The sequence below is a fragment of the Ranitomeya imitator genome, chromosome 1 (assembly GCF_032444005.1).
Source record: "Ranitomeya imitator isolate aRanImi1 chromosome 1, aRanImi1.pri, whole genome shotgun sequence".
NCBI classification, from domain to species: Eukaryota; Metazoa; Chordata; class Amphibia; order Anura; family Dendrobatidae; genus Ranitomeya; species Ranitomeya imitator.
The window spans coordinates 251,528,959-251,538,934 of record NC_091282.1 but is presented as its reverse complement, the minus strand read 5'-3'; positions in this window follow the sequence as shown (position 1 = coordinate 251,538,934).

The window sequence follows — 9,976 nt, the reverse complement described above, 5'->3', positions numbered from 1 at the left end:
GATGTGCCGAAACAGTGGAAACCCCCCAATTATAACTGAAACCCTAATCTAAACACACCCCTAACCCTAATTCCAACGGTAACCCTAACCACACCTCTAACCCTGACACACCCCTAACCCTAATCCCAACCCTATTCCCAACTGTAAATGTAATCTAAACCCTAACCCTAACTTTAGCCCCAACCCTAACTGTAGCCCCAACCCTAGCCCCAACCCTAGCCCTAACCCTAGCCCTAACCCTAGCCCTAATGGGAAAATGGAAATAAATACATTTTTTTTTATTTTTCCCTAACTAAGGGGGTGATGAAGGGGGGTTTGATTTACTTTTATAGCGAGTTTTTTAGCGGATTTTTATGATTGGCAGCCGTCACACACTGAAAGACCCTTTTTATTGCAAAAAATATTTTTTGCAATACCACATTTTGAGAGCTATAATTTTTCCATATTTTGGTCCACAGAGTCATGTGAGGTCTTGTTTTTTGCGGGACGAGTTGATGTTTTTATTGAAAACATTTTTGGGCACGTGACATTTTTTGATCGCTTTTTATTCCGATTTTTGTGAGGAAGAATGACCAAAAGCCAGCTATTCATGAATTTCTATTGGGGGAGGCGTTTATACCGTTCCACGTTTGGTAAAATTGATAAATCAGTTTTATTCTTCGGGTCAGTACGATTACAGCGATACCTCATTTATATCATTTTTTTATGGTTTGGCGCTTTTATACGATAAAAACTATTTTACAGAAAAAATAATTATTTTTGCATCGCTTTATTCTCAGGACTATAACTTTTTTATTTTTTTGCTGATGATGCTGTATGGCGGCTCTTTTTTTGCGGGACAATATGACGCTTTCAGCGGTACCATGGTTATTTATATCTGTCCTTTTGATCGCGTGTTATTCCACTTTTTGTTCGGCGGTATGATAATAAAGCGTTGTTTTTTGCCTCGTTTTTTTTTTTTTTTTCTTACGGTGTTTACTGAAGGGGTTAACTAGTGGGACAGTTTTATAGGTCGGGTCGTTACGGACGCGGCGATACTAAATATGTGTACTTTTATTGGTTTTTTATTTAGATGAAGAAATGTATTTATGGGAATAATATATTTTTTTTTTTCATTATTTTGGAATATTTGTTTTTATTTTTTTTTACACATTTGGAAAAATTTTTTTTAACTTTTTTACTTTGTCCCAGGGGGGGACATCACAGATCAGTGATCTGACAGTTTGCACAGCACTCTGTCAGATCACTGATCTGACATGCAGCGCTGCAGGCTTCACAGTGCCTGCTCTGAGCAGGCTCTGTGAAGCCACCTCCCTCCCTGCAGGACCCGGATCCGCGGCCATCTTGGATCCGGGGCTGGAGGGAGCAGGGAGGGAGGTGAGACCCTCGCAGCAACGCGATCACATCGCGTTGCTCCGGGGGTCTCAGGGAAGCCCGCAGGGAGCCCCCTCCCTGCGCGGTGCTTCCCTGCACCGCCGACACATCGCGATCATCTTTGATCGCGGTGTGCCAGGGGTTAATGTGCCGGGGGCGGTCCGTGACCGCTCCTGGCACATAGTGCCGGATGTCAGCTGCGATAAGCAGCTGACACCCGGCCGCGATCGGCCGCGCTCCCCCCGTGAGCGCGGCCGATCGGCTATGACGTACTATCCCGTCCAGGGTCAGATAAGCCCAGGGCACCTCGACGGGATAGTACGTCTAAGGTCACAGAGGGGTTAATCTCTCTCGAGATTAAGGCTGGGTGTACATGGTAACTTTGACCACACCACCATTTTAGCGGTCAAAGATCGCTATGTGTTGCTGTTACATTGCAGCATAATACAAGTGAATGGGATCACATTGCAATCCCGAGGGTACTGCATCTGGGACAAGAAAGCTATAAAAAGTCTGATGCACTTTCATGGCCAAAGTTTTATAGGCTTAGCCTTAGGGCTGAGCAGGGCTGCCACTAGGAATTTCGGGGCCTCATATTGGCAAAATTTTCGGGCCCCCTTGAGTCTCTGCCCAGGCTCCACCCCAGCTCTGCCTCCATCGCCCACTCTTGGAAAAATTTAACTTCTCCACCACGTCCTCACCAATCAGATATTAACAGTTCCCTTCTAACACCAGATCACATTCATAACCAGCAGCTTTTGTTCTGGCCAAAATAATTTTTAAGCTGCCACCATGACACGGTAGACTCCTTTGGCTGGACCCTACTCTAAACTATTAAAAATAAAAATATTTTTATGTAGTTTACTTTTAACCCCTTCACCCCGAAGCCTGTTTTCACCTAAGTGACAGGGCCAATTTTTACAATTCTGACCATTGTCACTTTATGAGGTAATAACTCTGAAACGCTTCAGTGGATCCTGGTGATTCTGACATTTTCTCGTGACATATTGTATTTTATGATAGTGGCAAAATTTCTTTGATATTACTTGCGTTTATTTGTGAAAAAAACGGAAATTTGGTGAAAATTTTTCAATTTTCAAGCTTTGAATTTTTATACCCTTACATCAGAGACTCATATCGCACAAATTAGTTAATAAATAACATTTCCCACATGTCTAATTTACATAAGCACAATTTTGGAACCAAATTTTTTTTTTGTTAGGGAGTTATAAGGGTTAACAGTTAAACAGTGATTTCTCATTTTTTCAACAAACTTTACAAAACCATTTTTTTTAGGGACCACATCACATTTGAAGTCACTTTGAGGGGCTTATATGATTTAAAATACCCAAAAGTGACACCATTCTAAAAACTACACCCCTCGAGCTACTCAAAACCTCATTCAAGAAGTTTATTAACCCTTCAGGTGCTTCACAGGAATTAACGGAATGTGGAAGGAAAAAATGAACATTTAACTTTTTTTCACATAATCTTTTAGCAACAATTTTTTTTATTTTCACAAAGGTAAAAGGAGAAAATGGACCACTAACGTTGTTGTGCAATTTCTCCCGAATACACGGATACCCCATATGTGGGGGAATACCACTGTTTGGGCACATGGCAGGGCTCGGAAGGGAAGGAGCGCCGTTTGACTTTTTCAAACCACAATTGTCTGGAATTGAGATGGAACGCCATGTTGCGTTTGGATGGCCCCTGATGTGCCTAAACAGTGGAAAACCGCCACAAGTGACCCCATTTTGGAAACTAGACCCTTCAAGGAACTTATCTAGATGTGTGGTGAACACTTTGCACCCCTAGGTGCTTCACAGAAGTTTAGAACGTAGAGGCGTGAAAATAAAAAAATCACGTTTTTTCCCCCAAAATGATCTTTTAGCAACAATTTTTTTTATCTTCACAAGTAGAGAACTTGGAACTAGAGAGAGTACAAAGGAGGGCAACAAAATTAATAAAGGGGATGGGAGAACTATAATACCCAGATAGATTAGCGAAATTAGGATTATTTAGTCTAGAAAAAAGACGACTGAGGGGCGATCTAATAACCATGTATAAGTATATAAGGGGACAATACAAATATCTCGCTGAGGATCTGTTTATACCAAGGAAGGTGACGGGCACAAGGGGGCATTCTTTGCGTCTGGAGGAGAGAAGGTTTTTCCACCAACATAGAAGAGGATTCTTTACTGTTAGGGCAGTGAGAATCTGGAATTGCTTGCCTGAGGAGGTGGTGATGGCGAACTCAGTCGAGGGGTTCAAGAGAGGCCTGGATGTCTTCCTGGAGCAGAACAATATTGTATCATACAATTATTAGGTTCTGTAGAAGGACGTAGATCTGGGGATTTATTATGATGGAATATAGGCTGAACTGGATGGACAAATGTCTTTTTTCGGCCTTACTAACTATGTTACTATGTTACTATGTAAGTGTAAAAGGATAAAATGGACCACTAACGTTGTAACGTTGTTGTGCATTTTCTGCTGAATACAATGATACCCCATATGTGGGGGAAAACCACTGTTTGGGAGCATGGCAGGGCTCGGAAGGGAAGGAGCGCCATTTGACTTTTTCAAACCAAAATTGGCTGGAATTGAGATCGGACACCATGTCGTGTTTGGAAAGCCCCTGATGTACCTAAACACTAGAAAACCGCCACAAGTGACCCCATTTTGGAACCTAGACCCTTCAAGGAACTTATCTAGCTATGTGGTGAGCACCGTGAGCCTCCAAGTGTCTCACCAAAAATTATAACGTTAAGTCGTGAAACAAAATAAAACACATTTTTTCCACAAAAATGATCTTTCAGCTACGATTTTTTTATTTTCCCAAGGATTATAGGAGAAAATAGACAGAAAAAGATGTTGTGCAATTTTTCACGAGTATGCCGATACCCCATATGTGGGGAAAAAACACTGTTTGGGCACACGTCGGGGCTCAGAATGGAATAAGTGATGTTTGGGTTGCAGGCTTTGATGGAATGGTCTCCAGGCGTCATATTGCATTTGCAAAGCCCCTGATGTGCCTCAACAGTGGAAATCTCCCACAAGTGACCCCATTTTGGAAACTGGACCTCCCAAGGAATTTATTTAGATATGTGGTGAGCACCGTGAACCTCCAAGTGCCTCACCAAAAATTTTAACGTTGAGTCATGAAAAAAAAAAACACCTAAACAGTGGAAATCCTCCACAAGTGACCCCATTTTGGAAACTACACCCCTGAAGGAATTTATCTAGAGGCATATGTGACGCCCAGGAGACCGGGATACCCAGCACCGGACCAATGGAGTCTGTCTCTTGAGGGGGATGTCACGGGTGGCTTGACCCGGTGCTGTGGCCTCAGGCAATGCACAGTGTAAGGGGTATCATGAGGGGACAGGCACTTACTTGATCAGCAGCAGGTTCTCCCAGCGGTGACGATCCCGATCCTGGATAGATGGCTATTGTCCAAATGAAAGACTGAGGCACTGAAACGTTTAACCAGTTTACTTTAACATAAAAGGATTTACAACCAGTCCTGTCACCGGAGTCTGTATGGGAACTCTGAGTTACTTTGACCCTGCCGGGGTCTTCGCCTCTTATTGCACGCAATTTCTGTGTGGCCCTGCTGCTGTATGTGAACTGGCTGCCGGCCCAATCTGTCCCCTCCGGGTCCTGGTTCGACGGGCAACCCGAGTCCTTTTATCGGTTTACCCCCTCTGGGAGTACCGCTGAACTCTGTGTCTGTTGCTGCGTCCGGCCCTAGTGAAGCTGATATCACCTCACGTTTTTCCGGTTGCTGTATTATATATAATGAATACAGCCACGGATCCGGTATCCGTCTTTGCGCCTGTTCTGGGTAGTGATTAATGCTACCCGGTTCTCACAATGTCCTTTTTCTCTCTTCTCCTCAGGCCGGTGATTTAGGCCTGGTAACAGTCACAGGGCTGTTAGAGATTCAACTGTATGACCTCTCACTTTCAGCTCCTTGGCCCAACTGCCATTTCTTCTCTCAGACCAGAATGGATCAAGGGGAGTCTCTGGAGCTCCCCCTTCTGGCCGGAGGTGGTAGTGCAGTCTTGCTATTTTAGTATTTGTACTTACTGTCAGTAACTATTTTTGTGGCAAATACCCCTAGGGGTGCCACATTCCCCCTTAGTTAAGAACAGTACTCCGGGACTGTGGGACAATAACATTTTGAAATAACAATTAATATGTACAGAGTCTTAAAAATGAAAAGTTACAAAAACCACTCAAGGAAACAAAAATAGAGTTCTGTAAAAAGTCACTTCAAATAGCGTCCATTAATACAGTTCTATCCTTGAAGGTATTAGGAAAGGCACTGTACTTAGTGTCCAGGAATTTAGTTCCATTTTTCCAACGGAGTTATCAATATAAAGTCTAAAGAAAGTTCAAAAAGAGCAAAAAGCAAAGTTCAAAAAGCAGTCTTTCCGGAGCTTTGATTTAGTGCCTCCAGGCTGATAAAAAGTTCAAGAATATGCAATAAGTTCATACAGACAAGTCTCTGTAGGCACTGGGCTTAAACGTTGCAGACTGATAACAATGACTATACTACATTTTCTGTTTAACTATATATGGCATAACATATATACAATTCACATTATGAGCTTTATAGTTGGTAATCTGCATACCTGGCCGGTAATTGGCCCTGGGTACTACGCTGTGATCTACGTAATAGCGGTATCTCTTCATGTGGTGTACTACTGTCTACTGCGGATGTAGTATCTGCCCGCTCTGCTAAAGATAATTCCATGACTATGGAGTTGGCAAGTCCACCGTGAATGAGATTACTCTGATCAGGAATCTGTTCTTCCTGGCCTGGAACCTCCTGTAGTACGGGGTCAGCCTCTTCCTGTCTTGGGACTTCTGGTATTGGGTTCGGTGTTGGGTAAAAGGCCACCATGGGAACCACTACTGCACCATGGTATGTTAGTAGGGTTTTGGGAAAGTCTCCTATACAGGTGTGATACATTTCCTCTTCTTTTTCCTTTACTGGTTGAACCTGTATGGGTTGAATAACTTCTGGTTCTGGCTGGACAACTTCTGGCTCTTTCAATGCTTCCGGACACAATTTAAGATTGTCTCTTGACACTAGTACAGATGTTAAGCCTCCGTTTTTGCTAATGAGACACATTTTAGGATTATCCATTCTTGTTGGTAAAACTGTGTAGGGTACGGCTTCCCACTGATTGTCTAGTTTATTGGTTCGACGATTTCTCTTGAGCACTTGGTCACCCGGTCTTAATGGGGTCGCTAGAGCATTCTGGTTGAAAGTTCGCTCTTGTCTTTCTCTAGTTTGCTGAAGGCTTCTTTCCACACTCTCTTGCACTTGGCGATACTGCTTTTGCCGTATGATATCCCAATTGGAGTCTTGAACTTCTGCGTCTGGTTTCAGAATTCCCATTTCTAGATCGATTGGTAATTGGCCGGGTCTTGCACGCATAAGGTAAGCTGGGGTGCAGTTGGTGGAGCTCACCGGGACATGATTATACAGATCCACCAAGTCAGGCAATTTCTCTGGCCATTGATTCCTATCTGTCTCAGGTAAAGTCTTTAGTAGGTCTATTACAATATGGTTCATCTTCTCGCATAAGCCGTTTGTTTGTGGATGATAGGCCGTCGTCCGGATCTTTTTGCAACCATACATATTACAGAATTCTCTGAAGATCTCTGATTCAAAGGCTGTACCTTGGTCGGTGAGAACCTGTTCCGGATATCCATGGGGTCTACAAAAGTACGTTTGGAACGCTTTGGCTGCTGTTTTTGCTGTCAGATCTTTTACGGGTACTACTACCAAGAAACGTGAATAATGGTCCACGATGGTCAAGGCATAGACATAGCCGGACCGGCTTGGTGTCAACTTCACGTGGTCCATGGCTACAAGTTCAAGTGGTTGTTTGGTGATTATGGGCTGCAGTGGTGCTCTTTGGTTCTTTTGATCGTTTCTTCTGAGGTTGCACGGGCCACAATTTCTGCACCACTGTTCGATTGATTTTCTCATCCCGACCCAATAAAATCTTTCTCTTAGAAGTACTTCTAACTTTTTCCAACCGAAGTGACCAGCACCATTATGGTAAGCTTCGAGGACCATCTTCACATCTTGTTTAGGCACAATAATCTGCCAAACCAATTCATGTGTTTTCGGATTGGTGTATCTTCTACAGAGCTTCCCTTGATACAGGAACATTTTGCCTCTCTCTTTCCAGAGTTGATGCGTCTCTTCTGGGGCATCCTCATCGGGATATGCACTTTGCTCAGTCAACAGTTCCTTCACCAACTTCACAGCCGGATTGCTGTCTTGGGTGTCAGCCCATTATATACAAATATCTCGCTGAGGATCTGTTTATACCAAGGAAGGTGACGGGCACAAGGGGGCATTCTTTGCGTCTGGAGGAGAGAAGGTTTTTCCACCAACATAGAAGAGGATTCTTTACTGTTAGGGCAGTGAGAATCTGGAATTGCTTGCCTGAGGAGGTGGTGATGGCGAACTCAGTCGGGGGGTTCAAGAGAGGCCTGGATGTCTTCCTGGAGCAGAACAATATTGTATCATACAATTAGGTTCTGTAGAAGGACGTAGATCTGGGGATTTATTATGATGGAATATAGGCTGAACTGGATGGACAAATGTCTTTTTTCGGCCTTACTAACTATGTTACTATGTTACTATATCTATGGTGTGCTAACGGATTAAAATTCACCTCTTGTTGTTTCTGATAGGTACTTGACTGATGATGTTTTGCCTTGGGACGATGGAAGGCTGGTAGTTCAATTTCTTCAAGCTCCCCCGTTTCCTCTTCTACATCTCTCAAGTGTGGCATCCGGGATAGGGCATCGGCATTTCCATTCTTGCAACCTGCTCGATACTTGATTATGAAGTTGTAATTATATAACCGGGCTATCCATCGCTGTTCTAACGCACCTAATTTGGCTGTGTCCAGGTGGGTCAACGGATTGTTGTCAGTATAGACAATAAATTCTGCAGCGGCCAGATAGTGTTTGAAACGCTCCGTCACAGCCCAAACTACTGCCAGTAGTTCCAATTTGAAGGAGCTGTAATTTTCTGAATTTCTTTCAGTAGGCCGGAGCTTTCTACTTGCAAAGGCGATGACTTTCTCCCGACCTTCTTGCTTTTGTGACAGCACCGCTCCTAGTCCCACATTACTGGCATCGGTGTAGAGGATGAAAGGTTGATGGTAATCTGGGTATGCCAGAACCTCTTCTCCGGTTAGTGCCTTCTTTAGTTGTTCAAAGGAGTCTTCCCTTTCGTCGTTCCACTGAAAAGGAGGGTTTCGGTTTGAAGGTTTCTTCGTCTGCCCTACCAAGGTGTCTTGCAAGGGTGCTGCCAACTTGGTAAATCCTTTTATAAATCTGCGATAGTAACCCACTAATCCCAGGAATTGTCTCACTTCTTTTGCGCTGGTAGGTCTTGGCCAATCCCTTATGGCGCTTATTTTCTCGGGATCTGGTGCTACTCCCTCCGAACTCACGATGTGTCCCAGGTACTGTACCTTTGGCTTGAGAAGGTGACATTTGGATGGCTTGACTTTCATGCCATACCTGGATAAGGCTTTGAACACTTCTGCCAGGTCTATTAAGTGTTGTTCGTAAGTCTTCGAGTAGACGATCACATCATCTAGGTACAGGAGGACGGTCTCGAAGTTCTTGTGTCCGAGGCAGCATTCCATCAGCCGCTGGAAGGTACCGGATGCGTTGCAGAGTCCGAACGGCATGCGATTAAATTCACATAGACCCATTGGTGTGGTGAATGCCGTCTTTTCCTTATCTCTCTCAGCCACAGGGACTTGCCAATACCCGCTTGTTAAGTCTAAGGTGGAAAAATAATTAGCAGATTTCAAAGCAGTTAAGGACTCTTCTATCCTAGGCAAGGGGTAGGCGTCTTTATGGGTGATGTTATTAATCTTCCGGTAGTCTACGCACATTCTCATGGTTTTGTCCTTTTTTTTGACAATCACTAGAGGGGCCGCCCAGGGGCTACAGCTGTCTCTTATTACCCCGGCCTGTTTAATTTCCCTCAGCATATCTTTTGCACATTGATAGTGAGCGGGCGGTATGGGTCTATATCTTTCTTTTATTGGGGGATGGTCACCTGTGGGGATTGTGTGTTCTACCCCTTCTATCCGTCCGAAGTCCAATGGGTGTTTACTGAAGACTTGTTCATATTCCGTCACTAGCCTATACACCCCTTGTTTTTGATGGGTAGGTGTTGAATTTATGCCCACGTGTAGCTGTTGGCACCAATCCTCCATTTCTCCATCTGAGCCATTGCCTTCCACCTGACAGGTTGGTTCTAAGGGCTCAATGGTTGTGATGGCATTGTTGTCAACAGTATATAGCTTTGCCATTGTAGCATACCTTGGCAAAGTGACCTCTTCCTCTCCACAGTTCAAAAGTCGTACCGGCACTCGTCCCCGGTGTACCTCGACTATCCCTCGTGCTGTGAGTATAGTGGGCCTGCTGTCGGTGTACACTGGTTCTATTAAGGTTTGATAATCTCGTCCCTTAGTACCAATGGCTGCTCTACACCATACCAGCATTTCTGTTTTTGGTGGGATTACAATAGACGTTGGAT